The 25,849-nt window shown below is 42.7% G+C and overlaps 1 protein-coding gene across 2 annotated transcripts in view; it reads right to left on the reverse strand.

Annotated features, from left to right (window-relative positions):
- Nucleotides 1-23,157, reverse strand: part of RAB27A (RAB27A, member RAS oncogene family) — a 75,041-nt gene extending 51,884 nt beyond the window's left edge. Inside the window, exons 1-2 of one of the 2 annotated variants that reach the window (XM_029950407.1) lie at nucleotides 22,907-23,155; nucleotides 6,558-6,684 (exon numbers count right to left, since the gene is read on the reverse strand). The gene's annotated coding sequence lies outside the window, so the exon portion shown is untranslated. Of the gene's footprint in view, nucleotides 1-6,557; nucleotides 6,685-22,906 lie in introns of both variants that reach the window. The other variant, XM_029950408.1, reaches the window with a different exon arrangement.
- Between the last annotated feature and the right edge of the window lie 2,692 nt (nucleotides 23,158-25,849).

The raw sequence follows: 25,849 nt of genomic DNA on the forward strand, positions 1-25,849 counted from the left end.
TTACTACTCCTGGGCCAATGTCACAAGGTCTTAATTACTATGACTTCATTATACAGGTATTCCTCAACTTACAATGGGGTTATGTCCTAAAAAACTCATCGTAAAATGAAAATATTTTAAGTCACAAATACACTTAATACACCTAATCTACTGAACTTCAAAGCTTAGCTTACCTTACCTTAAACATGTTCAGAACACTTTCATTAGCCTACAATTGGGCAAAATCATCTAACAGAAAGCCTAGTCTATAATAATGTTGAATATCTCATGTAATTGAATACTGTACTCATAGTGAAAAACTGAGTGGTTATCTGTGTACAGAATGGTTTTAAGTTTATCAGTTGTTTACCCTTGTGAATGTGGCCAAGTGGGAGCTGAGGCTCACTCTGGCTACCCAGCATCACAAGAGAGCTTCCTACCACATCAGTAGCCTGAGAAAAGATCAAGGTTCAGTATTCAAAGTGCAGTTTCAACTGAATGTATATCACTTTCACAACATCATAAAATCAAAACTCCTAAGTCAAATCATCCTAAGTCAAGGACCATCCTTATAACTTTGTATCTGGGCGGGCCAGTCTCCTCTGCCTTACTGTGGACATTCTTAACCTCTCACACTTCCATCTAAGTTCCTCAAAAACCAAGTGGGAAATTTGATTGATATTGCATGAAAATCTGTGGATCAAATTGAGAAGACTGACATATTCATGGATTGATACCTGTGCATGTACATGTTACTGTTCCCATTTTAGGCCTTCTTTAATGTTTCTTAAAACATTATCAATAAATTCTCTCCATAAAGACTTTGTACACCTTTGGACTCACTGATATTTTATACTTTTGTCACTATTGTGACAAAAAAATGTGTGTATCTTCTATTACTTAGCCACACTTCATTGTTTTCTTATCTTGCTGTTCCAGTAGGGACCTCCCAAAGTATTTAGTAGACAGTCCTGCCTTGATTCTAACATTTCATGCTTAAGAATAGCACTTGCTGGGGCGCCTGGGCACTCAGTCAGTTAAGCATCCAGCTCTCGATTTCAAGTCAGGTCATGCTCTCACGGCTCTGGGTTCCATCCCCATCTTGGGCTGTGCCGTGCGGAGCCTGCTTAGGTCTGTCTGTCTGTCTGTCTCTCTCTCTCTCTCTCTCTCTCTCTCTCTCTCCTTCCTTCCCTCCTTCCCTCTCTCTTCCCTTTCCCCACATGCTCTCTCACTTTCCTAAAAATAAATAAAAACAACTTAAAAAATAATTATATTTGCTATAGACTTTTGGTAGATGCTTTATCAGGATAAGGAAGTTCTCTATTCCTCATTTTCTAAGATTAAGTATTACAAACAAGTATCAGTTTTCTCAAGTTTGTTCTGGCATCTACTGGGAAAATTGTGTAATTTTTCTTTCAATCTGTTAATTGACAAGCTTTTACATTTATCGTGCCTTTCATCTTTCTAGTCATTTTTCTTTTCTAACCTTCCTGACTTCTAAATTTATGCTCTCTACCCAGGTCATTCCCATCCTGGGAGGAGTGCTGGGAAGGCCATAGTTCTCAGAGTCATTCATATATATTTGAAAGAATGAAAAATGAAATATCTAGTAAGGACCAAGTATTTGAGGTGATTACCCAAAACTAATCTTCAAATGTAACACATTATATTTATATAAAGTTGCTCTTTTTTGGAGCCAAATAAAAAAAGGTTACTTAAGATGAAGTCTCTTAGAGGCAGAAGTAATGATCCTAGAAAGATTTTCAGGTGAAATAGTGTTTCATTCCCTAGAGAAATATCAGAAAGTCATTATATATCTTTTCAATTTTCTTCTCAAAACTATTATTGACTTTAAGCACTACAGCTCAAGCTCCCCTATTATAACACCTACCAATTGAAGGTAACATTTCAAAAATAGGCATTTTAGAGAGATACAAAATGCTGCTTATATACATTCTGTAATTCAACATTACAGGTGAGTGCGGACAGGCCATGCCTCAAAACCTTGGTTCAGAATCTAAACAAGGCCAGCCACAATGATGATCTAATTTGTACAAACACTGTGGAGACAGAGGGGAAAATATAGGCAATTTCCTCTTGTTTAAAGCAGGGTGGGGATGCTGGGGTGGCTCAGTCGGTTGAGTTGTTCAACTCTTAAATCTGGCTCAGGTCATGATCCCAGGGTCATGAGATCAAGGCCTGCATCAGGCTGAGGATGGAGCCTGTTTGGAATTCATTCTCTCTCTGCCTCTGCTCCTCTCCCCCACTCACATTCTCTCGCTCACTCTCAAATTACAAAAAAAAAAAAAATTAAAGTAGGGTGAACAATTCTGATAGTTTACCATGCTGCATCAAGGGGGCTTGTTCCTCTAGAAAAGTCTGAGGAGGTTCTGTCTTAATAAAGTAATAGAGAGTCCTATAATCCCTTAATAGGGGAGTACCCACTGCACGCTGTGCGAGGTGACAGAAATGCAAATAAGACAGAGCACCTGCCCTGACAGAGTTTACCGTCCACTAGAAGACATGGAGCACTGAAACAAGATGCCAAGGACGATTAGTATCTATAGGAGGCATAACAGAAGGGTTCCATGAGATTAACAGTTAACCTAGATATGGATCAGGGGGTTAGGGAAGGTTTCTGAGACGTAGAGGAGGCATTTGGGGATCTGGGATGCAGACGTTCTCTAAGCACTTTGCAGTCCTAAACAGCGGGTGTAAGGCCAGCATTCTCTGGGGGAAAGCACTCTCTAGTCCAATGGTAGAGAACAGGAAAGGAGAAAAAAAGCTGAAAGATCCGTGGACCCCCATCCACACAATGCCGTCATCCCACCCCATGGAAGAGCAGCAGTCTAATAGAAGCACTCCGTGGAAACAGTGAAACATTCAGTGAACAAGATACAATGTTTCAGTGAAATGAGAACTGTAATAGAAATATGCACAGGATGCTGGGCAGGTGGGAAGGCTGGGGGCAGAGAGGGCTAGAAGAAGGAGAGCCCCGTATGCCTCATGGGGGATCAGGAAAACTTCACAGAGTAGCATATGAGTCAAGAACTAAAACTGGCACACAAAGGTACAAGTGACACATGTGAAGGGACAAAAATCACAGTTCACAGAAGGATGTGGTAAAGGACTTCACATGTCAAATAAGAATCACCCTTTAAAGATAACAGAAACTATCAACAAAGTAATCATTGATGCCAATCTGAAAGGTGCAAATCACTGTTGATAGCATTAGGTAAGGACTGTCTGGCATTCAAAGCACAAAACCCAGAGAAGCCTTCAGCCATGAGAATGGAGCAAGTGCTGGGTGACAGCCTGAGAGGGTAGGAGTGGAGTGAAGCCATTTGCACGTGCAGAGATAGAAGAAGAAGGGTATGGTGCACTTAGGGCTACCTAAGCAAATCGATGAGAGAGACTTTGCAGCTCCCTCGGCCTCAAAGGACTCTTCCATAACATAAAGAGTCTGTGTTATCCTCTGGGCAATGCAAAGCCACTGCAGACTTTTGTGAAGGAGAAATATATGAGGTGTGTGCCTGAGAGAGATCTTTCAGACAGCCACACAGAGACTGGGAATATACAACAGAGGGTCAGGAGGGGATGGGAGAGGTAGGGATTTGACTTCTATCGGTCACAGTGGGAATGAAGAGGTGAGGATTAATTCAAGATATATTTAGGGGGGGCCCCTGCGTGGCTCAGTCAGTTGATTGTATGACTTCGGCTCAGGTCATGATCTCATGGTTTGTGTGTTCGAGCCCCACATCGGGCTCTGTGGTGACAGCTAGCTCAGAGCCTGGAGACTGCCTTTGGATTCTGTGTATGTGTCTCTCTCTGTGTCTCTTCCCTGTTCAATCTGTCTGTCTCCCTCAAAAATAAATAAAACATTAAAAATATTAAAATAAAATATTTTTTAAAGATATATTTGGAAGTAGAAAAATCAGTGTAACTTCTCAGTTGACTGGAATAGGAGTTAAAGAACCCAAACCTTTCGCTTGGTAAGAGAACGAATGCTACAATCGTCAATGAAAACAGGCAAAACCAATTTGAGATGATTATTATATCTAACACAGTACTTTTCTAAGCCCTTTAAAATCTCTACTCATTTAATCCTCACGACAACCATATGAGGGCTCTAAATTTCAGATGAGAAGACTGCTACACACAGAAAGGCTAAATAAGTTCTCCAGGGTCACTCAACCAGTAAGCAGTGGAGCCAAGATTTGAACGGAGACACACTCTCCTACCACGCAGAGGGCCGATTACATGCCCCTTAGACATGCCAGACTTCCAGAGTTGTGTTTACTGGGCATGTGGAAAACAGAGTAAGGTTCAAAAGAAAAATCAGTGTTAACAATATGGATTTTAAAGTGATCAACATGATTGATTTCCTGAGACTGTAAGAGAAAGATGATCCTTGAGAATGAAGAGAGACCCAAGAAGGACACTAGGAAGGAGGTTTTTTAAACAACAGTCCACAGTCACCAAAGCACAGAGGTTCCAGCTTATAAAAATCTGGACTTTCTTCTTCTGAAAGCAAGGATCCATTCAATATTTGCTGAGTGATGAATCTAGCATTCATAGCTCAATGTTCCCTGCTCAGATTACATCAGGGAGAAGAGAAGCCTAACAGAGTATGAAATGAGGAAAACAAACAAACACTGATACACTCAGCTCTTGGAAGGATGAGCTGTATCTGTATTTCAGCAAAGTGGCTCCTGCCTCCAGAGAAACAGCAGTAATGCAAACTCATCTCATAAGCAGCACCCTGATCTCATTCATCTTCTCCCAACCCTCCAGCCCCCCAGGGAACCCCCCACTGCTGAGAGGGCAGGGCCCCAGCCTTACGGCAGTAAACACCAGTAGCACGGAAGCAAGCAGGAAGATATGGTCTTGCAAAGACAGAACAAATCAATTCTGGCTTCTGTGAAAAATCAGCTTTTGTTTTCAACGGGCTTTATGTGACTCATCAACTATCAGGTATGCTATGCCGGGAGCTCTAGCTATAAATCAACCCAGTTCAGAGGGCAGAGGAAAGGAATGGAAGCAAGAGATGAACAGGTGTCTCAGGAAGCTTTAATCCTAAACAAAGAAAGCAGAAACAGAGAGAAGGTGCAAGCATCTCCTCTTTGAGCACGCAGGTACTGAGGGTCTGGAGAGGGCAGAGGCAGCCCTGGGTTCTGGGACCTACTAACAGGCGCAGATCTCGGTTGCCATGGTGCCATCCCGCCCACCGCAAGGTTTCATCAGCATTTTCTGCCACAGTTCCTGTCTTGTGGGCAGCAGCAAGTGAAAAGAAAAAAAAAAAAAAACCCTGTTGTTTGTTTGTATTCTAATGGCTTCTGGGTCACTGAACAGTGTTTGGAAAGGACAAGGAGAAAGTGGTGAGAGACAGAAAGCAACCAAGATGGGGATAAACTCCTCTGGAATGTCTTAAATCCAACCTGGATGTTCTATGGATAAGATGCCTCATGAATAAACTCTCCTCCCCAAAATATTTTTTCCTTTTTTTTTTTTTTTGGTATTTATAATCCAAGCATCTAGACAGAGAAAGTCAACTTTTAATCAAGGCTCTTTCCCTCAGTGATGTGTGATCATAGGAACTCTGGATTCACCGCTAGGAGAAAAGCTTGAACTTGTGGCAAAGAAAACAAAAGGAGGTACTGGTCAGCCCCCTGGAGTGCCTTGATACTAATCAGCTGCATGACCTGCGTGTCTGCATCCAGATTCCTTCATAGAAGGCCACACACAGAGGGAAGACTACGAGAGAAGACACAGGGAAACTCGGCCGTCCAGAAGCCCAGGAGGGGAGATTCTTCCTCATAGCCCTCAGAAGGAACCAACCCCTGCTGACACCTGGATATGATATAATAAAGGTCTGCTGTTTGTAGTGCTTTGTGACCGTAATCCTTGCAGACTCATACATATCCAGAAGTAGAGAGAATTGTATAAGGAACTTCCCTGCAGACACATCCCAGATCTTTCACTCCTGTACACTGTCACTAAGCAGCTCTAAAAGACATAGACCTTTCCGTATATAACCACAACGCCACTGCCAAACCAAACCAAATTAACATTCAGAGGCAAATTTAATTTATAGAAGAAATAATCCTTATCATAAAACATATCCTTACATAAAGCTTTCTTCCATTAAAGCTGTTAACAATATTAAAAACAAAATCCCAATAAGCATGAATTTTTGTGAATAAAATCCTCAGAGGATGAGCAAGATTCTTGGAGCAAATTCAAGTCCTTACTCAGCTCCCTTATTCAACATAGTTATCTGAGAAAAAAAAAAAAACAAACAAACCTATGTTTCTTTATTAAAGCACAGAAAACAAAGGAAAAATGTCATCAGTATTCATACCCATTCTCTGGTAATTGAAAATGCAACTTTCAAACCACATCACAGAAATTTAGCAGGTGTCTAGAAGTCTTTGGTCTAAAAAGAGGTTAATATGTGCAATGGTATTCTATGTCAAATTGCACATAGTCTAAGTACATGAAAATTGGCCTGGCAGAATTCGAAACCTCTACCCCGCCCCCCCAAAAAAAAATATATATATAAACACACAAAACCGTACCTTGATGGAGTATAAATCCTTGGGTGGGGTGTTTTTCTAAAACTCTAGAAGTGCTGTTCCCAAACTTAAACAATTAGACAACTTCCAATCACATGTCCTCTTCAAAAAGGTTACTTTTTTTTTTTGTCTATGTGATGTAAAGAGAAATGTTAAAGTTAGAATTGCCTACTTATAAAAGTTTTTCAAAAGAGTCTTTTGAAAAGCAATCTGCTCCATCAAGTTTCAAAATCAGGCATCTCTGTAAAAACCCACAATCCAGCTAATTAGTCTCAGCTGTTCGTCATATGGCCTGCAGACCAGTCAAGTGATTTTGCCCCTTTCAAGCTTACTAAAACCCAATTCCACCGGCCTCGCAGCAGAAGGCAACTGTATTAACCTCTTCTAGTGTTAGCAGACTAGTACTCCAACTCTGTTTTCCTCTAGTCAAAACATTTGTTTTCTTGAAAAAGAACCTTTCAAAGTATTACATTCTCCAGGCCCTTAAATATTATACTAAAATAGTTTCTTCACAAAAGCAATGCCTGACCCAAACAAACAACACAGGAGATCAGATCAAAGTGGCAGAAAGGACCAGGGTTGAACACTTACCAGACCTCCGGCTCCTGGCCTCCAGACACATAAATAAAACTGCCTACTAAAGGGTCCACCCGGATTTCTTCGGATTTCAAATTCAACATTCCCTGCCCTCAACTTACCTCCTTTGCTCTGCTTTCACATACTCGCTTCAGGCCCCCTTCTCTTCCTGTGTCTGGAGGAACACAATCCCAGCACCTACCCAGCCAGAAATCTGATGGTCTGCATTGACTCCTCCCCCCATTTCCCCTCCCACTTCCATCTGGCCACCAAGTTCTAGGGATCTTTCTTCCTCCCGCCTTAATTCCAAGTTTTTATTATTTCTCGCATGGATGGCTATGATCAACCACTTACTTGGTTTTCGGACCGCACTGATCCATCCTCCACACCACACCCAAAATGATCTTTCCAAACTGCAAATGGGTGTCCATCACTCTCCTCTGTAAAACTGGTCACTGACTCCCCACAACCTCCACAATGAAATCCCTACTCCTTAGACCACTGCCTTCAGTATCACCTACTATTCCCGGCCTCTTGATTCCAGCCACGAGAACTATGTAGAAGTCTCTAAAACTAGTGGTTTTCAAAATGTGAAATCAGCATCATCAGCATCACCTGGGACACGGATAGACATGCACATCCGTGGGCCACCCCAGGCCTACTGCATCAGAAACTGTCAAGATGGAGACAGGGTCTGTGTTTCAACAAGCCCGCCAAGTGGTTCTAATACACATTAAATGGAGAGCCACCACTCTAAACTCTCCAAGCTTGGTTCATCAAGACATGGAGCCCTTCGGTTCCTTCTGGCGGTAATGCCAAATTGGATGCCCCTGCTCTGTGCTTATGCTTTCCTAGAGCTGGTCAACTCTGTATGGTGAGATCCAATTTATTTCATGTTGGTTGGTGAATATCTTGAAGACAAGAATTGTAATCTTCTTTAGTTCACTCATCCCACAACCACTTGCTGAGCATATACTTTCACTGGGAAAGATGCTGGGCATAAACTAATTATGTACCAAACATTTAAATCCCAGATTAAAATTCATTAGAATTAGCTTATCCTAATGAGAGTAGGAGTTGAGTAAAGTTTCGTATTAGCACTTCTCAACCTTCAGTATGAATAGGCCTCTCCTAGAGATTTTGTGAAAATGCTAATTCTGATTCAATAAGTTTGGGTAGAGCCCCAAATTCCATTTCTAACATGCACCCAGGTAATCCCCAGGTAATACTGATGGGTCTAGTCCCAGAACTACACTTTGAGTATCAAGTAAATCTTCCATTTTTTACACAACTATTGGTCTTCCCATTAGGGCCACACATAGTTTTTTTGACCTCCTCTACATTGAAAGCTTTCTGAAATGACTTTTCAACTTCAGGATAAAGATGGCATACTAAACACACACTTTAGTTCTGCTACCTCCCCAAATCTCACTAACATAATGGTAAAAAGCTGGGTTTTATTCTTTTACACACAAACTCACAAAGAGAACGTAAATGGAAAGAACAGTAACAAATGTGGAAGCTAGTAAGTAAATGGATAAGACGTAACTGGGGGCACCTGGTGGCTCAGTAGGTTAAGTGTCCAAGTTCGGCTCAAGGCATGATCTCACCGCTTGTGAGTTAGAGCCCCGCGTCAGGCTCTGTGCTGACAGCTCGAAGCCTGGAGCCTGCTTCCGATTCTGTCTTCCTCTCTCTGCCCCTTCCCCACTCACACTTTATCTCTCTCTTGAAAAGGAAAAATGTTAAAAAAAAAAAAAAAAAGAGGTAACTGATTAGCAGACTTGGGAAAGGTGACTCCTTATCTGCCACTAGGTTAAACCAAAAAGCAACTCATCACAGAATCTGCAGAAACACCTCTGGAGGTAAGGGGAGGGTAAAGTTAAGGCTAAAAGTAGTGGAAGTCTACCTAGATCCTAATCCTCTAAATACTGAGATACCTCTACCCCCATCTATGTGCTGGAACTTCTAGAATGCAGGCATTCTCCACAAGCAGGTGGTTCAAATGTTCTTCTCTGGAGAATCTGCCCACCCCCGGAGGGAAGCCCTAAAGATAAAGACAACAAGCCCAGGACATACTGATCTGACTAAAACTATTTCATAAGTGTTGAGAGGAGGGACGGAAATGGCGTACACATGTGGTAGAAGTACGGGCGTGTGGTAGAGGTAGGTGGGAAATGAGTTAACATTCTCTTCCTCCATGGTAAAGTGTCTAGGCGTAGGCATTTAAATAATGCCTAGAACTGAAAACTGACCACAGAAATATCAGTATGTCATTTATAGACAAAGGATGTAACTACCAGCAAGAGTCACTTAACTACAAGAATTGAAAGCAGTTGTCTCTGGGGAGCAGGAAATGAGCTGGGGGAGGGGGACTGAGGGTTTTTTGTAACCCTCAGTCCAAAGCATTATGTCCATGTATAACCTTGATAAAATTTAAAAATTAATGAATACAAAATACAGTTGTATACTGATTCCATTCGTCGTTTTGTTTTCTAGGGCTTCAGGAACCTGGGGGCTGTAAAAGTCCAGAGATAATGCCTAAGGTTTCATCAGTAGGCCGAAAATTGCTGAATGCTACATCACAAAGCCTACATCATTTAGAGCACAGCATCTCATTGCAGAGGCATTTTATCATCTTAAATCATCACGGGAAGGATGAGTACAGCACAATAAGATATCTTGAGAGAGAGAGAGACATCACATTCACTTAACTTTTATTCATATATTGTCACAATTGTTCTATTTTCTTAGTTACTGTTACTCTCTTACTGTACCTAATTTATAAATTACATTTTATCACAGGTATATATGTATAGGAAAAAACACAGTATATATAGGGTTTAGTACTATCCGCGGTTTCAGGCATCCACAGGGAGCCTTGGAACATATTCCCCACGGATAAGGGGGGAACTACTGTAAAATGTAATGTCCATGCTTTAATTTGTTTTCTTGGACGGTCAGGACATCACAATAAACATCACTAACTTGTTGTGCTATCTCCTCAGCAGGAAGGACCTACAGTGAAGCAGGATGTTGAGGGTCTGGGCTCTGGAGACTTTGAATCCCAGCTTTACCACTCGCTGCCTGCGTGACCTTCAGCAAGTTACTTGACCTCTCTACGCCTCAGTTTCCTCATCTGTGGAACAGGGATAATAACAGGATTATTTTGTAAAAACTGAATTATGTGATAACTGTAAGTGCTTAAAATAGTGTGTAGCACATAGTGTTCAAGAAGTTATTTTTATTAGTCTATGTTTGCCCCCATCATAAGTGACTCCTGATCACTGTACTGATTTTATCTTTTATGCATTTATACTTCATTCTCCTTGCTCCCACCTTCAGCCAGAAGTCCCTCACATAGTAATCCCTGTGCCTTTCTGGAATAGCATCTTCACCTTCCAATGCTCAGTTTCTAATTGATAAGGCACTTGGAAACCAAATAATCAAGCTTATTAAAACTGCATGTAAAATGGAGGAAACTGGGAACCAAGAAATGTTCTGAAAGTCTCTCTGCGAGTCAGATCAGCAAGTTTCAATATAGGAGCCATCTGACCCCTCAGGACCCTTTGGACCTGCTTCCTAACTATCATCTGTGGGTCAGTGGGCTGGTTGACAATCAAGGTAACTGACCATCTCAGTCTCCCCAGGGCTGTCCTAGGTTTAGCACTGACAGTCTTGCACCCTGGACACCTCAGTGCCAGCCCTGAGATTACCTAATCCTTCTGAGCTTGCTTCATCATCTGTAGAATAAAGGATAATACCTACTTTGAAGGTCTGGAAGATTAAATGAGAGAATGTTTGCACGTTTCCTGATACATAATAAGCTCTCAATAAGTGGTAGCTCTAGTTACTGTACTAATAAAAATTATTGTCACCTCTAATATTAGTGGCAAAAGAAACCATTCTTAAATACCTACCCTGTAATTTGGTTATTTTCTTACTGGCAAAAATAACTTGCCTTATATGCAGTAGATCTCAGGAAACTGAAATGTGTGCTCTTGTGACTTTCCTCCTGCCCTTACCCTACACAATTTAATTTTGGGGACTAAGACATATTAAAGAAATTTAGTATTTCAATATTAATGATTTCTCCACTGGGCAAAGTCCTGGGAGGTTCTTGCCATCTTTTGACACAGGCATCTTTTCTATACTGTGGGAGACCTGGAGTATTTATGTCAGTAGCTGCTTCTAAACTTATGGGCCAATCAGCAAGCCACCCCACAAAGAATGGCATCAGGCGTTGCACTTGACATTCACCTGACATTCTTTATAATTTGCATCTTAGTTTTTTCCTTCATAATGGAACCAAATCACTCAGTCTCCTCCTAATAGACTGACAACTCATTCATTAAATATGCCAATTTCATCCCTGAAAAATAAGGGATCTATGTTATCGTCAAACAGATGAAACACCATTTCTGACCTCAAAAGCTGAAGCAACTCAGTATTCGATAGATATTAATTACAGCCTGAAGGAAATTGCTCACAACTGTGAACCCCATCAATACAAGGGCAAAGTTGCACAATTTGGGGTAGATGACAGGAAGGATAAAGTTACTCAAAACCAAAACATGGCCTGGGAACCCTCTGAGAGGTAGCAGAGAGCAGAAATATGAGAGACAACTTTAAACTGGCTCCAAACTCCCTCCTCTCATGGTCATACTGTTCTGCCAACATCCCTACCAGGTGCCCAAGGCCTGTGAGTGCACGAAGCACTGGAGACCCACACAACCTCATAAAAACCTGGAGGAGCACCCAGTTCCAACCACCGGGGTTGGAGCCAGGATAGGATTTCCCCAAGTATGGTCTGCTGCCCACCGGTAGCAGAATCACCTGGAATACTTCATGAAAATCCAAAGTCCTGGCTTCCATTGAGGCCCCTGAATTAGGATCTGAGAAAGAGGCTAGGGAATTTGCATATATAAATGAAGCTTCCCAAGGGATTCCCAGTTAGCTATAATAAAGTTTAAGAGCAGCTGTCCTAGGGAGACAACAGATAGCAAAATGCACAATTATAACTATAATTGTGTCAAATAACCTGTAGGGAAGACCATGTTTAACCTCTACCAGCCTCAAATTCCAAATCTGTAAAATAAGGACAATAACACTCACCTAGCAGGATGGTGGTGGGAATTAAATAGTAGCCTCAACCATGGCTGCTCCCACACAGCAGGTGCTCAGTATGTATTAATCTCTCCTCCTTTCTTGCGTATAGCATTCTGATGAAGATTTATAACAATAGGCCCTGTTTTGAATAAATGTCACCAAAGAAAGCAGATGACTAGCTTTAGTTGAGGCCTTGATGCTAATGAGTCACCAACTAAAAGGCTGAGGCCAACAGCTTTATCTAGAGGTTGGACCACAAAATGTTCCTATGGAAAGTGGTTCTCAAACTTCAGTGTGTGTCAGAATCTTCTGGATGGCTTTAAAATAACAGACTGTAGACCCTGCCTCCAGAGTTTCAGATCCAGTAGGCCTAGGCCAAGAATCTGCATTTCTAACAAGTTCTGGGTAATGCTGATGGGGTTGGTCCCAGAACCACACTTGGATGGTCACTCTGCAGCCCCAGAATCTAAAATCAAATTGATCTGACACTCGATAAAAAAAAAAAAGGAAAACTATGCTGTATGCATTTCCTGTTTGACACCAGACTGCTTAGTTACGTGTAAATAAAGAAAAATAATAAACCAGAAATTTCTGAAGTGGTGCTGTCTCTGACCCTGAGAATCTTTGTTGCCATGTTTTGTGAACAGCCCAGAGAGAAGGTTGGGAAATTTGAGTGCCATCCCTCTGCTCACCCTGAGTAAAGCACATGATCTCTGAGACTCAGTTTACTTTTCTGGAACAAGAATGGGCTCAGTCACAAGCTCCCAAACCTGGTCATGTACCATCAATCATTTTGGCAGTACTTAAAAAAAATTTTAATGTTTACTTTTGAGAGAGAGACAGACAGACAAGAGTGCGAGCAGGAGAGGGGCAGAGAGAAAGGGAGGCACAGGATCCAAAGCAAGTTCCAGGCTCTGAGCAGCACAGGGCCCAATGTGGGGCTCAAACCCATGAACCAGGAGATCATGACCTGAGCCAAAGTCGGATGCTTAACTAAGCCACCGAGGAGCCCCAATTTTGGAAGATTTTAAAGGAAACATAGATTCCTCAACACTGACTGCAAAATAATGAATCAAAATTTCCAAAGGAGAGACTGAAAAATGTGCGGGTAGGTTTTAATAAATCTCCCTGTGTGATTTTCACAGGCAGCCAGTTGTGAAGAACCATTACCACAGTGATCTTTCAGGTCTCTTCCAGCAGGATCTTTTTGAATTCTAAGTCCCTGTGCCCTGAGTCTGTGCTTACCAAGTAGCTTTCTTCTTTTATATTTGCTCCCCATGATGTTTTACTACAGGAAGCAAGTCCATTAGTTCTCAAAGGAAAGAATCCAGTCTGCTTAATAGTTCCGATTCTGAAGAATTAATAAACTAGTGTTCTGGTTTCAGCTTAAAAAATAAAGTCGAATGTATAAGAAAAGTCAGGAAGTACACATTCTGAATCTGTCAAGCAATCTTCTTCACACCAACTGCTTACTTTCTCTGTCATTCATTCACTAACTTAGCATCTGTCATGTACCAGGCATGACTCTAGGCGTTAAGCACATAGGATTTCACAAAACAAAGTTCCTGTCCTTACTGAGAACATTTTAGAATGAAGAGAGAGACAATAAGTGAACATAAGGATAAAATAATTTCAAACAGTAATAAGTACCATGAAGACAATAACATGATAATAGTATAGTGAGTGACCAGAGGCTAACTTTAATAGTCATCAGGGCGAAAATCATCACCCATTTATCTTTTTTTAAAGTTTATTTACTTATTGAGAGAGAGAGAGAGAAAAAGTATGTGCACACACATGACCCAGGAGGGACAGAGAGAGAGGAAGAGAGAGACACTAGCAGGTTCCATACCGATAGCCTGCAGCCCCATGCAGGGCCCGATCTCACTAACTGTGAGATCATGACCTGAGCTGAAACCAAGAGTCAGACACTTAACTTCTTGAGCCACCCAGCAGCCCCTTAATTTCTCATTTGAAATTAAGCCTGAATGATGCCTAGGGACCAGCCATGTGAAGATCTGTAGAAAAACAAATGGAGGGCAAGAGGCTCCGAGGAAGGAATGAGCATGGCATTTCCAAGGAAGAGAACGGAGAGGGATGAGGCGGAACGATGGAGGCACAGGGATGAACAGAGGTCATGGAGGCCAGCAGAGCCCAGATCATGGATATCTCTGCAGACCATGGTCAGAGCATTTGAATCTTATACTAACCGCAGTAGGGAAACAGCAGAGAAATTTAGAACAGGAGGATATGATCTGATTTACATTTTTAAAGATCACTGGCTTTGTGTGGCAGGGGCAGGGAGAGGAGGGCAAGAATGGAACCAGAAAAGCAGCAATATATGGAAGAAATCATGGTGGCCTTCAACTGGAAGCTGGCACATAGCCATAGCGATACCTGGGTGGCTCGGTCAGTTAAGCGTTCAGCTGTTGGTTTCAGCCCAGGTCATGATCTCACAGTTCATGGGAGCCGCACTGGGCTCCATGCTAACAGTGCAGAGCCTGCTTGGGATTCTCTCTCTCCCTCTTTCTCTCTCTCTGCCCCTCCCATGCTCATGCTCTCTCTCTCTCTAAATAAATAAACTTAAAAAAAGCATAATATACTTGTTAGACTTCCTGTGATATTTCAGAATGGTCAAGGAAGAAACACTGGGAAGATTCCACCTGAAAGTCATTTCGTTTAAACAACAAAATACAATCCTGTCTTGCCCATCTTACACCTGGTTATAATCAAGAACTATCAGCACAGCGACACGGAAAGAACACAATGAAGAAACAGTTGACAGGTCTATCTTCTAGAACCCTTTCTGTCATCAATCAACCATGTGACCTTGGGCTCAGCTCTGAACCTGTGAGGTGAAGGGGAGGTTGTGCTACCTGTTCTCCAGGGCCTACCACCCCTTGAATTCCATGATGCTGTAAGTATAATAAATGAGGTTTCCTTGCCTGGGTGGCAAAATGAGCTGATGACTCAGGGGAGGGTTTTCGTTGTTGTTGTTGTTGACTTTTAATCTTTCAGAGAAGCTATAGTTAATGAAGGTGTTAATGAAGAGACTGTCCATTCTTACTTCCTTAGAAACTATAATGTCCAAGGCAAACCTGAAACAAGGGTATGGTTGCCAGCTGGAAATCTGGGGAAGAGACACCCTTGGTCAGCTGAGAGCTCATCATGCATAGGTGCTGAGAGCACAGGCCTCTGAGGAATTTAGAGCCCAAGCCTTCAGGTACAGTGCTCGCTGTGGGTCTCTGGCAGGCTTCCACCTATGCCGAGTCACGTGGCAGATTTCCCACGACAGGCTGTCCCCACAGGGCCCATTCCTCTCAAATGGTCCACCTGGCACCCCCTACAAAGACCTGCTCCCACGTGATCCCTGAGGGCAGTGGTTTCTCAGTCCGACTGCACATCAGAATCCCTTGTGGGGACTTTAAAAACAGTATGGATGCCTGGGCCCTATTCCACATTGAAATACTTAGAGTCAGGGTAAGGGAGAGGCGACCAAGACAACAATGGTGGAGTCACACTTCGTTAACTTTACGTGATGGAGAGAATGTTTCAGTCAGGAAACTGCAGGCCAGGGAAATTCAGTGATTTGTCTAATGCAGGGTTTCTTGGCACCGTGAACATTTTGGGCAGGACAATCCTTTGTCATGAGGGGCTGCCTGTGCCTCTATCCGCTAAATGCCAGTAGTAACTCCTCAACTGCAACAACCAAAACTGTCTCTAGACATTGCCAAGTGTCCTCAAGGAAGGAGAGGGTCAGAATCAGCCCTGAGAACCACTGGTGCGACGTCACATAGTTAATTGTCAGCAGTATTAGAGACTAAAACCCAACCTGTTAGTTCCCAGCTACATTGGCTCCTCCGTATTCAGCAGGAGCTCCAGAACAGGGATGAGTCACTCCCTGAGGAAGCACCACAGCCCACTTCATGGCTTTCTGTGCCTCAGCAGAGCAGAGTGATGGAGACTTGGCTTTGCCGCTGACAACAGAAACCTAGTCAGGAACAGCCAGCAGCTTGTTTGGCCACATTTGGTCTCCCGTATCTGACTGGAACAATACCTTATCTTTTCAAGGGGCTGTGAGACCTTTTTACTCATTCTTGGGGTCACTCCCTTGTAATGGTGAGATTCGTTATGAAAATTAATCACATGTTTCAAGAAACAAAGAAATCCTGACCACCACCACTGATTAAAGTTTAAAATTCTTGGCTATCTCAGAAGCGACTGGGTGGCTTAGTTGATTAAGCATCGATTTCCACTCAGGTTAGGATCTCACAGCTTGTGAGTTCAAGCCCCACATCAGGCTCTGTGCTGACAGCTTAGACCCTGGAGCCTGCTTCCGATTTTGTGTCTCCCTCTTTCTCTGCCCCTCCCCTGTCTCTCTCTCTCTCTCAAAAATAAATATAACATTTAAAAAATTTTTAAATAACAAAAAAGAAAATTCTTGGGTAACTCAAATGAACATTTAAGTCATGACCTATTTGTATATGTCTTATTCTTCCCCATATTAGGGCTAGTATTAACAAGAAAAAAATTGCCTTATCATAAGGTTTAGTTAGCTGACTGAGACTCTGTCTTTGTTTTTAATGATACGAATACACAGGAGATAAGTAACCAGTCATACCCAGATAAGATCTGACCAGGCATCCATGTGGTGGGATCAGGGCAGGACAGATGAACTGCAGTTAATAAAAACGAACAGATTTTTCAGTCTCTTGGCAACCAATTTTATTATTATGCTTTGACCTGGCAGCTGGTAAGGCTTTATATGAATTAATCAACAAACCCATGAAAAAACAAGATTAGTGACTCTGAAATATGGCATTCTAGTTGCAGAGGAAGCATGTTCATTTTCAAAGCTGCTTTCTTAAATAGGTACACATGAGTTTTAAATAATAAAAATAATAACCCAGTGTTTTATAACAACACATCTCTAGAAGGTAAGTTGCCTCTACCTATCTAATAAATTTATCCTTACCATAGATCTTCCATATTTGTTCTACCACAAGGCAAGGGGGTGAGGAGTTTCATAGGAGTAGGCCACAAAGCAAGCAGGTTGCCAATAAGACTGAACACTTGGTTGTTGTGAACTTAAAAAAGCATCAAATGATCTTATAATAAACATTTTAGAGGGACAAAAATATTAACAAGACCTCAAGAGGAATAAAAACACAGTGAATGACAAGCTTTCTGGCATTGTCACAGGGAATACAACCAAATGGTGGCTTTCAACAGTCATGTGGGTCTCAGAGAAAAGACAAGAGTGTCTGATGTGCCTCCTACATTTGGATCTGGGGACTGGAAGGGACGGCACAAGGCAGTGATTATGGGAGAGTAACAACAGACGTGATTAATGGTGGGGACTGCTGAATCACTAAATTGTGCACCTGAAACGAATATAACACTGTACATTATACTGGAATGTAAGCAAAGTGATTAAGGGTCAACATGAAAACATAAGATAGATAGATAGATAGATAGATAGGTATCTTATTGGAGACATTATGTAGTAGACCAGCCAGTCCAGTGTGCCTGGAATTTCAGTCCTGACTCTGCCACTATCTCTTACAAAGTGACTTGATGTCTGTGGATGTGAATTTCCTTAATTCCAAAAAACTAAAGTAAAACTCAATCTTCTTCAACTTCCATTTCTTATACTCCTTGAATTTACAAGTCCTCTCTGTTCTTAAGGATTTTATTTTTTTTAAGCAATCTATACCCAACATGGGGCTCGAACCCATAACTCTGAGATCATCAGTCGCACACTCCACTGAATGAGGCAGCCAGGCACCCCCTCTCTGTCCTTTAGACACATGTGTGATCACCAGAATTAGCCATAGCTCAGTCATTCTTTGGACACTATCATAATCAATGCATTTCCACACATAAACATGGGTTTGCCAGACTAGAGTTGCTAGATTAAATAGAAGATACCCAGTTAAATTTGCATTTCATAAAAATAAGTTTTTTACTATAAGTATTTATGGTACATCCTTATAGTAAGAAAGTATTCATTGTTTATTCAAAATATAAATTTCTTTTTTTTTCTTGCTAAATCTAGCATCCTACCTCAAACTCCACATGACAAGTTCAATTTTAAGAATCACAAGTCTGATTCCATATATGTGAGTACTTTAAAAAAATTTTTTTATGTTTATTTATTATTGAGACAGAAACAGAGCATGAGTCGGGGAGGGTCATAGAGAGAGGGAGAATCTGAAGCAGGTTCCAGGCTTTGAGCTGTCAGCACAGAGCCCGATTTAGGGCTCCGACCCACGAACCGTGAGATCATGACCTGAGCCAAAGTTGGATGCTCAACCGACGGAGCCCCCCGGGCGCTCCTATCTGAGTACTTCTGGGGTGGCTGAGGCACTAAATGGGAGGCCTTTTCAAAAATGACGCGCACAGAAGGAGGCCTGGGGGGCTCAGTTGGCTAAGCAGGTGACTTGGGATCTTAGCTCAGGACTTAATTTCAAGGTCTTGAGTTCAAGCCCCATGTAGGGGGGCACATAGAGGCAAAAATCAATAGATGAAAGGAGAAATAATTTCCAACTTTCTCCTTGAGTCAGCGAAGCATCAAATTTTAGTTAACGGTAAATAATATAGGAGTATTAGTAGACCTCAGTCACACAAGAAGAGGATGCTGTGTGCCTTCTGTGCTGCATGACCAGACCGGAGGCCAAACAAGTCGGATGCTCACTGCTCCACACATCTCTCTGGACATAAAGTTAATTACAAAGCCTTTATCTCTTCCTCCAATTCCCTGCTCATGTCTGCTCCCAAGGTAATTAGCTCAAGGGAAACCAGATAATAAACTTAAACTTCCTCACCAAGAGACAGAGGAATAAATGTGAGTCAAGCAAAAATTGCACAAGGCATAAAAAGCGAAAGCAGTGAAAGGGAAAAATTACTCTCTTCAGAAGGCAATCTTATTTTAATAATGGCAACACTATCTTGCTTCTTAGGAAGTTTTTAAATTTTTTTTTAAATTTTAACTTTATTGAGGTATAACTGACATATAAAATTCCAAATATTTAAAGTGTACTTTATGATAAGTTGATGTACATTTACATTGTGAGAGGATTCCCTCCATCTAGTTAGGGGCTCAAACTTGAAATGTAAGCTCTGTTTTATTTTTTAGGAGGTTCAGACATAATTTTTAGGGAAAATACATGTATATACATCCCATACATATGTAAAATTATGCTTTTCCATATTTGCAAATATAGTTTAAGTAATAATGGAAGGCTGATTCAATTTTTAAATAACTGATAAGATTAATTGCATACTTTCTAGGCTGAGTAATTTAATTCTCACTGAGAAAGGGCAGCAAGGATCTGCAGCCAATATTGCTCTATCAGAAGCAGCAGGATACGGTGGACTAAAACAAGATATTTGCAGCTATTGGCTAAGAAAAATTAAATGTATGGGCCAGAACTTTCCAATGAAAATAAATCCAGGTTTATTCATTAACTTATTGGTACCTTCAGCAAGAATTTATTATTGAACATTTCTTTTATCTAAGATACCTTGCAGTATAAGACTCAAAAAGTGAGCTGAAGTCATGCTCTGCTTCCAGGATGTTACAATCTAGCCACAAGACATGTAAGGCAACATATACATAAACAGTTTCCAATCTAAAGTAGTTATGTAATTAAAAGCCAAAACGTGCCTCAGAATTGCAATTTCAGTTAGAAGCCAGAAAAGGATTAATTCACTAAAATGCAAAATATTCATCAAGAAATGAATTTCCATTTTCTTGAATTTGAGTTCAGCTCAAGAAGCAGTATTCCTGGAGACAGGTACTCAATGCCCCCACACAGTCTGGCCAGGCCACAGAGAAGAGGGCTCCCCACTGCCACTGTGAGAAGAACCCAAAGCCATTCTCTTGGGGGGATAGGGGGCTAGAATAGGGAAGACATAGGAGATGTTAGCGTAACTGTGGACATAGCTTCTCTTAGGTGAAGTGTGAAGGAACAGAGAGAAAGCAGCAGTAGAGTGGTCCCCATTTCTCAGTCTCTCATTCCCTCTTTATTCTTTTGACACATATTCTTTTTAGAGCTTAATATGTGCCAGAAACCATTCTAGGTGCTATACAGACCACAGAATAAGACAAATTCCTGATCTTCATGAAGCCTATTCTACCAGTGGGAAACAATAGTTGTGTGCGTGTGTGTGTAATGACAGTGCTATATTTAAAGAAAAATAAGGCAAGGTAAGGGGACAAAAAATGATAGGTAGGGTGAGGGACGTTATTTTAGATAGGATGGTTCAAGAAAGCCTCTCTAAAGAAATGACTTTTGACTTGGATGAAATGAGTGAGAAGGCCATGCAGATATCTATAGGAAGAGCATTCCAGGCAGAGTCAAGAGCAAATGCACAGTCTTAAGGAGTGGGTGAGGCCGAGCAGGCAAAGGGGAGGGTAATGCAAGATGAAGTCACGCACCACATCAGGGCCTTGCAGCAAGGCCACGATGAGGACTTTTTCTTCGGACATCAAAAGCCACTGGACAGTTGTGAACAGAGGAGTGAGGGGCATAATGAAGTCTGGCTGCTACATTGACAACAGACTGAACCACGGTGAGGATGAAAGCAGGGTGGCTCTGTAAGAGGCTCTTGCAGTAATCCAGGTGACAGAAATGAAAGGACCTTGGCAGAAACAGTGGAAATGGTGAGAAATGGTTTTTATCCCATGTGTATTATATTTTCTCAAAGTAGAGCCAGGGAGATTTACTGAAGGATTAGATGTGGAAATAAGAAGAAAAAAGAGAGAGAGAGAATCAGGTGACTCCAGAGTGTTTAGTGTGAGAATCTAGAAGAGTAAACTTGCCATTAACTGAGATGAGAAAGACCAAGTGAAAGCAGATTTAGAAGCGGGGAAATAAAGAGTCTGGTTCCTAGAGATTGTGGGCCACTTCAAAACCCTTAAATCTATTTCAAAACCAAAGCAACAGATATACTGAGAAGCTGATCTTAAATTTCATATGAAAATTGAAGACACCCAGGATAGCCTGAACAACTTCAAGGAAAAAAACAAAATGGGAGGATTCACACTCCCCAACCTCAAAACCTACTATGTAACTACAATAATATAGTATGATGCTAGCATAAGGATAGGCAAATAAACCAATAAGGAGAATTCAGAGTTTAGAAAATAAACTCCCACATGAACAGCCAACTGACTTTCAATCGAGGTGTCAAGACCATTCAAAGGGGGAAAAATCATCTTTACAGCAAATTGCCCTGGAAGAACGGTATATCCACACGCTAAAGATTAAATTAGGCCCCTGCCTAACACCATACACAAAAATAAACTTAAAATGAATCAAAGATTCAAATGTAAGAGCTAAAACTATAAAATGCTTAGAAAAAAAACAACATGGGCATAAATCTTCATGACTTTAGATTCAGAAGTGCTTTCTTAGATTTAACACTAAAAGCACAAACAAGAAAAGAAACTTAATTATACTTCATCAAAATTAAAAATCAAGGCAAGCCATGGAGTTTAAAGAAAAAAAGGGAAGGAGAAAGAAAGAAAGGAAGAAAGAAAGGAAGCAAGGAAGGAACCAAGGAAGGAAGGAAGAAAGAAAGAAAAAGAAGAGGGAAAGGAAGAAAGTAGGTGAAAACTAACATAAAGAATGATCTTCAGTCCAGTTCTTTCAGCATTTTATTAACCTTTCTTAATTTCTAATCATCTGCAGAACAGTTTTCCATACCGTTTCCCCCAAAGCAAGTTTTTAGGAGGGCAGAAAAGGGGGGGAGGGGATAGGAACATGGACTACCAACAAATTAAATCAACAATAATTACAAAAAACTTATACGGCATAACACTACTCCCCCAACCTCTCATCTGAGTGAGGAGCCAAACATAAAGTGAAAATCCGTGGAGCTGGCAAAAACAGCTGTTAGCCCACAGAGGTAAGGAAGAGGACCCTGTGGCAGGGTCTGAGGCCATGTGGCTTAGGTGACCAGCAGGAGCCAAAAGGCCGGGAAGATGAAGGCAAGGGCTCACAAGACTTCCTTCATTTCAGGCCTAACTTTGCTTAATTGGTGATCTACTAGGAGAGAGATAAGGACTTGGCGATAGTTACAAACCCGTCTCCACGTCAGTCCTACCACCAGTCAAGACCCAAGGCCCTGCTGCCAGGTACGGTTTTCGGTCTGACTGACAGAATACGGGGGACCCTTCTCTCACCCAGCGAATTTGCTGTCCAGACCCTTACAAGGGTGTAAAGACGTTAAGTAATTAAACTGAAAACAGGAGGGAGGAAGGAACTATGCGCCAGTGCAGGAGGTCTCGGACTTTCCTCCTCTACTGCCAGTGAAGTTTCCTTCCCCACTAACGGGGACGCTCGCGCCTGGAGGCCGCCCGGAGGGGACTTCGGCCCCGTGCCAACCTGGAACAGCAACCTAGCAGAACGTCGCCCAAGCTTTCCCCGCCGCTGGCGGCTGTCACCGTAGTGTCTGTGCCGAGCGCCTGCGAGAGGCAAAGCAACTTTTCCGGCGGGCTCAGACGCCCAGAAGCGGGACGGTGAATCCCAGCCTCCCTCGCCAGCCCCAGGGCCAGTCCAGCCACTCGCCGGCCACTGCGCTTCGCCCTCCGGTTGAATCGGAATCCCTCCAAGCCCGGGACCCAGGCGGCGCCTCCCGGACCTCCAGCAGCCGCGGCTCACCTGGCTCCACCCCGCGGTTCCCGCGCCGCTCCTCTGGCAAGCGCGCCCGTGGCCGGCCCCTTTTGGGTTCTCAGCGAGTATTTTCCGTCTGGCCCCACATCACTTCCCGTAGAGGAGAGCGAGGTGGGGGCGGGACCTCCTCTGCACCCGCCACCTCCCGCTTCCTCCAGTACCTCTGGGAGCGCTCCCGCCCGGCTCCGCGAGGGCGCTTTGCGGGCGTCTCCGCGCGCGCCGCTGCCTGGCCCGCCGCACCTGCCGCGTGTACCGCACCTACCGCGTGGCTCCTCTCGTGAGCCACGAAAAGCCCCCGCCCCCACCCCGCTTCATTTGGTCCTTAGCAGGTATCCACCGCCCTTTCCTGGAAAGTGTGACACCTTCGAAAGTTGTTTTAGTGTTGAGACACAAGGGTCACATTTACAAACTTCTCCGGGGCCCGCGGGTTGCGAGGTGTGCTTTGGTGATTCTCGCCAGATCTCCTCCCCACAAAGCCTTCTTCTTACAGGTGTTTTCCAGGGCATCATATCAGTGTCTCCACCGTAGTAGCCAGGGGTGTAGGGCAGCTGCAAAATTCGCCCCCGGCTGGGGTTCCCGAGACCCGGTGCGCCCCTCTCCAGGCGCTCCCTCGGCCGGCACCCAGGGGCGGGATCCGCGCCGACTGGCCGGCTCTGCCACTGTCCATCTGGCCCCGCCAGCTCTTCTCTCGGATCGGCCTGGACCTGGCCTTCCTGGGGTTAGGGAAAGTTCTGGGATTCTTGAAAATGATAGGATAGAGGAAAAAGTAAACTCTATAGCAGGAAAAAAATATTTTTTTCTGGGAAGAAATGACAAACCAGGTCTCTTCTCAGACAGTCTAGTTCGGATTATAAAATCACACGAAATTTTAAGAGAGCAATTCGTTTAAAAAAAAAAAAAAAGCAAACTACCGCACAATAGAGAACAGGCGCTGTAAAGAGAAATTTGCGAGCCTTCGCTGCCCCCCAGCGGCTTCCTTATTTCAGCGCGGACGAGTTTGTGCGCCCCTGCTTGGACCTGCAGCCAGGAAGCCGGTTCAGGCCACCAGCCTACCACTCAGAGGCAGCCAGATCTCTCCTTCAGTGGCCTCGGGGTATGGACCGTGGCCTTTGGGCTTGCCTCCATGGGCTCTCAGGCAAAGCACCTCGGAACCAAGTAGTTCCACTTCCAAGCAGAAAATGAGGAAAACCCTAATCCAGTTTCTTTTACCATCTGTTGCATCTCGCTGATCTGTGTCTACTTCCACCACAAATTCGAGCCGTTGCAGGCCCACCTGCCCAAACCCTCATCCTTCCACTCTGCTTGCACTGCAATATCATTAGCTTCTCAGGTATGTGTCCAATCGACAAAATCGCAGATAGGATAAACCATATGAAATTGTGAACTATTGAATATGCATTTAATCTAATATTTCCAGGCAAATACAGCAGAGTAGTCTCGGAGTTAGAGATAACAGATTTCAGTATACGGTGATAGTATCAAAGGACATTCCCCAGGTAAGAAAGGCCATCAGACTGTTGTGGAGGCTAAGACAGGAAAAGTAGCCCGGTGTTCACGTGTAAAGGAACAGTCCTGGGAGTTACTGATCAACTAATAATTGGGGGACCAACAATGCAGAAACTGCTAATGGCTGATATGATACCAGGAGAATTTTCTCTTTCAATCCTCGCCACTCCTGAAGCCCAGGAGGGCTTGGCCAGGAGTTTACCAAGCAGGAGATGAAAATACAGACAATGTTCATGTGGCCCATTCATTATCTTTTCATTCACTGAATGAATCCAGGTTAGGGATTGGAGATGCAATAGTGAACAAGGTAAATTGATCCCTGCACTCAGTGGCTTGATAGACCAACAAGTAAGAAGTTAACTCCAGTGTGGTGAGATAAGATCCCTGATAAGGAAAGTTAAGAGTGTTACTGGAACACGAACAAATGACACCAAATCGAAATTCCCTAGAGAATTTGATGCATAAATTAAGAAGGGTAAATAAGGTAGGAGGATGGAGAACAGAATTTTAGGAAAAGAGAGCATCAGATATTAGAGCAACTGAAAGAGTTCAGAAAAGCTGGAAAACTGAGTAGAAGGAATTGATCAGAGAAGAAACTGGAGGAATAGCAGAGGCTGGATTGAAGAACCCTGGAATGATTACAATGATAAGAGCTAATATTTATTGACCATTCACTATGAACCAGCCAATATGCTAAGAACTTTGTATATATCCCCTCATATACTTCTCACAAGTGCCCTCTGAAATACGTACTATTCCTGTCTCTATATCACAGATAAGAAAACTGAGCCGTAAAACAATGAAACAACCTGATCAAGGTCACACAGCTGAGAGTGACACGGCTAGGACTAGAACTTGGAACTCACGTTCTAAATGGCTCTAAGGCTAAGAATGGGTTTCAGAGGCCAGTTAGCACGCTGAAATCCAAGTAAAGGATAACAATAATCTGGCTTAAGACAGTGACCATGAGGATAAAGATAAATAAACAGATTTGAGATATTTAGGAGAGTAAATCAAGAAGACTTGATTGGAGATGAGGAAGAGAGAGAAATCCATTTGGGCAACTAGGAAGGAAACTTTGAGCAAAAGGAAGAGAGCCATGTTGCAACAGGGTAAATTAGGCCATAATGAACAAGATTAGGACATTTTAACTGTGACGTATTGGCCTCAGGAGAACATAGAGGTGAAACTGTTTGGTATGCAGTTGAATCGGCAGATCTGAAGCACAGAAGCCATGGACTGAAGCTATTGTGCAAAGGGAACTCAAAGACATGGAAGTCAATGAGCTGGTCTAGAAAATGCACTAAGTGGGCAAAGAAGGGGGGGCTTGGTACAAAACCCAGAGGATCACCCAGGTAAAGAAGTCTGGGAAAGGAGTGCCCAGAGAGGTAAAAAGGAAACAAAGAGAAAAAGTTAATTACAGAA

This window comes from Suricata suricatta, chromosome 9 (genome assembly GCF_006229205.1).
Source record: "Suricata suricatta isolate VVHF042 chromosome 9, meerkat_22Aug2017_6uvM2_HiC, whole genome shotgun sequence".
NCBI lineage: Eukaryota > Metazoa > Chordata > Mammalia > Carnivora > Herpestidae > Suricata > Suricata suricatta.